This window comes from Ipomoea nil, unplaced genomic scaffold, assembly GCF_001879475.1.
Source record: "Ipomoea nil cultivar Tokyo-kokei standard unplaced genomic scaffold, Asagao_1.1 scaffold2827, whole genome shotgun sequence".
NCBI classification, from domain to species: Eukaryota; Viridiplantae; Streptophyta; class Magnoliopsida; order Solanales; family Convolvulaceae; genus Ipomoea; species Ipomoea nil.
In genome coordinates, this window is record NW_017619255.1 from 69,935 (window position 1) to 75,726 (window position 5,792).

Below are 5,792 nucleotides of genomic sequence, written 5' to 3' on the forward strand. Positions count from 1 at the left end.
CTTTAATTGTCAATTTGAATATCCAACGAATCTTTGAAATAAATTCATCTGATAGAATTTATTTCTAGGATAAGTTTTTATATTCATGTCTTCATAAATATTTTTCCGTTCTGATCAAATGTCTTTCAGGCAATTTTGGAGTCTTGTGGCATGTGGGTGGACTTGGAGTAAATTCCTTCGAATTTATCCAATTTCTGATCATCTTGCTCTTTTGCCACATTGTGCTCCTTTGACTTGAAAATCGTGCTCCTTGACTTTGAACATTGTGCTTCTTTTGATACATTATGCTCTTCTGACAACATTGTGCTTCTTAGGTAGCATTGTGCTCTTCTGACAGCATTGTGCTTCTTAGACAACATTGTGCTTCTTAGGTAGCATTGTGCTCTTCTGACAGCATTGTGCTTCTTAGGTGGCATTGTGCTCTTCTGACAGCATTGTGCTTCTTAGGTGGCATTGTGCTCTTCTGACAGCATTGTGCTTCTTAGGTGGCATTGTGCTCCTTTCAGATTTGGTCACATTGTGCTCCTTCGGACACATTGTGCTCCTTTAGCTCACATTGTGCTCTTTTGAACACATCGAGCTCCTTCAAAATCTGCCTTATTAAAAAAACATAGGTCCTTGGGGGGAATCGATCTCGGGTGTGATCGTTTAGAGTAAGGACCTCTACCATTTCACCGTTAAGCTCATCCGGTCATTTTTTGCAACGCCATTGCTTTATGCTTCTTTCACGGATGAATACTCGTAGGACCAAAATTAATTTCTCAAATTAATTTTGTTCTTCCTATGGTAGATTCCTTCTAATTTCAATATTCTGATTTATGATGCTTGTACTAAAGACTTAAAAACTAAGGGGATCTAAAGATACATTTGGCTCATCAAAACTTACAAAAATATTCCTATCACCATGCTTATGCATTTACATTATTGAAGATGTTAGTTAGTTAGCCTGTGCACCTGAGTTCTCTAGCTCAGGTGTGGCATAGCACCCCGTACTCTTGTATTACGCTTGGGATTTAATGAGATTTCACCTTTATTATATAAGTTTTTAAAAGTCTTGAAAATCTGGGGTGTTACAGTTGGTATCAGAGCCTAAGTTTGACCCTAGGATAAGACTATTAAGAAAAACCTTAGGACATAGACTTGAACTTTAGGTACTTAGGAACATAAGATTTAGGAATCATAGGACGCGCAGTGAGATTGTGAAACCTACACATAACCCCCCTCACTTAATCCCTCTCTGATTTAAAGAAACTCTCCCCTTCACTTATTGCATCAAGGTGAGAATACAAAATAACATCGACCTATGAACACCAGGATGGCACCAAAAAGGAGACAGACAGGAACACCAAAACTCCCCACTCAGGAATTCTTGACACAGAATCTACAACGCCTGGCCCAAATTGCCCAGGCACTGAGTACTACCATTCCCCAACCCTTACCAACAAACGAGAACTTGGAAATCCACCACCAAGTCTCGGCGCATCAACCACCCACCTTCTCGGGGAACGAAGACCCCACGGTCCTCGAGGAATGGATCGGAACTTTTGACAAGATATTCCGGATAACCGAATGCCCAGAAGACCACCAAGTCAGAATAGCCTCCTTCTACTTCAGGCACGAGGCCGATGCCTGGTGGGCCCGCGAGGGACCCGCATGTGAACAAAACCACGAATTTAACTGGGAAACTCTAAAAACGCGACTACGAGAACAATTCTACCCCAATCATCTAAGAGCCACCGTATATGAAGAGTTCCTCCACCTAAAACAAGGTGCAGCCCCAATCACGGAATACTACCAACGATTCCACCAACTGGCCCGCCTCATCCCCGAGCTAGTACCCACCGAGAGGATCAAGATCAAGAAGTTCATAACAGGCCTTGATCCCGAGCACCAAAACCCCCAGGCCACAAACCATTCCAGTGGTAAACGAATTCACCGACGTCTTCCCGGACGAAATCCCCGGGGCACCCCTAGTCAGAGAAGTCGAGTTCACCATAGACCTCATACCTGGCGCTGCACCGATCTCTAAACCACCCTACAGGTTGGCGCCAAAAGAAATGAAGGAACTGAAAACACAACTACAGGAATTGCTAGATAAAGGGTACATCCGCCCCAGCACCTCCCCATGGGGGGCACCAGTACTATTCGTTAAAAAGAAGGATGGAAGCATGCGCCTGTGCATCGACTACCGGGAACTTAACCAAGTCACAATAAAGAATAAGTACCCCCTCCATCGATGACTTGTTCGACCAACTAAAAGGGGCAGGGGTATTCTCAAAAATTGACCTAAGGTCCGGATATCACCAAATACAAGTGGCCAAGCCGGACATTCAGAAAACGGCCTTCCGGACACGTTATGGCCACTATGAATTCACAGTAATGCCCTTCGGACTCACCAACGCACCCGCCATATTCATGGACCTCATGAACCGGGTATTCCGACCCCACTTGGATGACTTCGTCATTGTATTCATTGACGACATCTAGTCTACTCCCGAAACAAGGAAGAACATGAAAGACACCTCCGCATAACCCTGCAGACCCTGAGAGAGCACCAACTATACGCCAAGTACACTAAATGCGAATTCTGGAAAGACAGTGTGGCCTTCCTAGGCCACGTGATAGCCAAGGAAGGAATTAAGGTGGACCCCGCCAAAATCCGTGCCGTTAAGGAATGGACCACACCGAGCTCACTCTCAGAAGTCCGAAGCTTCCTAGGCTTGGCTGGCTACTACAGGAGGTTTGTACCCGACTTCACCAGGATAGCCCAACCCCTCAACAAACTCATGAAAAAGGAAACCCCCTTCCGATGGGACAATGACTGCATCTCGGCCTTTCAAGAATTGAAGGATAAGCTGACCACGGCACCCGTGCTCGCCATCCCCTCCGGGGAGGAAGGATTCGAGGTCTTCAGTGACGCGTCCAAAAAGGGATTGGGGTGCGTGCTAATGCAAAAGGGCAGGGTAATAGCACACGCATCCAGGCAACTCAAAACCCACGAAGATAACTACCCCACCCACGACCTCGAACTAGCTGCTATCGTGTTCGCACTAAAGATTTGGAGGCATTACTTATATGGGGTGCAATGTAAGATTTACACGGACCATAAGAGCTTAAAGTACATCTTCACCCAGAAAGACCTAAACATGATACAACGAAGGTGGCTAGAACTCATAAAGGACTACGATCTAGACATCCAATACCACAAGGGAAAAGCTAACATTATGGTAGACGCCCTAAGCAGAAAGACTAACCACTCCCTCAACACCACCTGGATCCTACCGGACCAGTTGTACAAGGACTTTCAAAGACTGAATTTGGAAATAATAGAGCAAGATCAAGTCCACCCCGACGTCCACCTGTTCAACACGCAAATCATACCTACACTCTTCGAGGAAATCAAAATAGGACAACAGCAGGATCCGGAACTAGATAAGATCCGTCTCGACCTAACCCAGGGGAAGGAAGGGCCCTTCGAAATACACAAAGACGGCAGTCTCCATTACCGAGGTAGGTGGTGCGTGCCCTCGACGCACCCCCACCTGAAACAACAGATCTTGGAAGAAGGGCACAACTCCCCATACTCAGTTCACCCATGGGGTTACAAACTATACCAAGATGTGAAAAGGTCGTTTTGGTGGCCCAACATGAGAAGGGAAATCGCAGATTTCGTGGCCAAATGCCTGAATTGCCAAAGGGTGAAGGCCGAACGATGCAAACCCAAGGGACTCGTACAACCCCTTGAGATACCACAAGGAAAGTGGGATTCCATATCCATGGACTTCGTCGGAGGGTTACCCCCAACAAAAACCGGCAAGGATAAAATTTGGGTCATAGTGGACCGACTAACCAAAACGGCACGATTCATTGCCATGAAGGAAACATGGACAATGACACAACTGGCCCAAGTCTACTTGAGCCGAATAGTGAAGTACCACGGAGTCCCCCGGAACATCGTGTCCGATCGAGACTCTCGGTTCCTCTCACAATTCTGGAAGTCGCTGCAATTAGCCTTGGGGACGCAACTAAAACTGAGCACCGCCTTCCACCCCACCACTGACGGCCAAACCGAGAGAACCATTCAGACTCTCGAAGACATGTTAAGAGCCTGTGTGTTAGACTTCCAAGGGACATGGGAGGAACACCTAGACCTTATTGAATTCTCATACAACAACAGCTACCACGCAAGCATTCGTATGGCGCCCTACGAAGCTTTATACGGACAGAAGTGTAGAACCCCCTTTTGTTGGGAAGACATGGTCGACCCAGTAGCACTAGGGCCCCAATACCTACAAGATACCATAACCAAGGTCAAACACATCCAAGAAAGGATGAAGGCTGCCCAAGACCGCCAGAAGTCCTACGCCGACCTAAGGAGGAAACAAGCCGAATTCAACACCGGGGACAAGGTCTGGTTGAGAATCTCGCCCACACGGGGGGTAATGAGATTCGGAAGAAAAGGGAAACTTAGCCCACGATTTATCGGCCCCTATGAGATCATAGAAAGAGATGGGAACCTAGCCTATCGCCTCGCTCTACCCGTTGAACTAGAACGAGTACACAACGTATTCCACATATCCCAGCTAAAGAAATACGTGCACGACCCAAACCACGTGCTTCAACCCGAGGTTGTGGACCTCGACGAGTCACTAGTATACGAAGAAAAACCCGTGAGAATCCTGGACACCAAGACAAGAACCACCCGACGTCGAGCCATAGAAATGGTGAAAGTCCTCTGGACCAACCATGGGACCGAGGAAGCGACATGGGAACTCAAGGACACAATGAAGGAACGCTACCCCGAACTTTTCACACCAGGTAACTAAGAAGAAGTCACTCGACAAGGACCAAGCTTCAGGGACGAAGCTTCCTGTTAAGGGGGGAGAGTGTAACACCCCGTGTTACGATCCCTAAAACCAATTAAACATTTAACAAATTACCCAAAAGAAGGAATTAAATCACAATAATTAATTAGGAAAGGCCCACCATAGTCCATGGGCCCTTATCCCTAAACCCAATCCTTAGTTCCAAAAGGAATAGATTTAGCAAGCCTATAATATTAGTTCCTAACCAGGACTCCTAAATATATAAATAGGGGACTTAAGAGGCACCTAGAACCCCCCCCCACCACAATAAACGACTCACCACCCCAAAGAGCTCCAAGAATTTCCTTAGAAGAAATCAAGAAAGCAAGAAAGCTTAAAGAAAGACCCTTCATAGCCAAGGAATTAATTAAGGCTAAGAGGTAACCCATGTCTCAACAAAACCTATTTTCATAGCTATGATTCCCCTCTTAGGATTTCCCCATATTATTGTGTATTGATGATTTGTGTTATTATTGATGATTGATGGGATAATTCCATGGGTGATCTTGATGATGAAAGGTTCTTGATAATTATGGTGTTATTGATGATTATATGACGTTCTTGATGATTATATGATGTTCGTGATGATTGTAGGATGTTCTTGATGTTTATATGATATTCTTACAAAATCTTGATATTGGAAGATGAATTGTGTCCTTGTTGATTTAAAAACGATTAGAACCCTAGGTTGTATCGTATGGAATCATTCTTGGTATATTGGGTGGGAATTCGCATGATCGGGTGTTGATTACGTTTAGAAAAGCATGATAGGTTATGTGTCGTATGTTTCTTGATTTTGATCCGTTAATTGTCTACGTGTGTTATCAATTGCGTTTGAAAGTGTCTAAGCATGGTTTCGGGTTCCACAAAGGTTCCCGGGGCGTTTTTGGTGAAAAAGAGTCAGTGGGGGGTAGGGGACCTGCCACC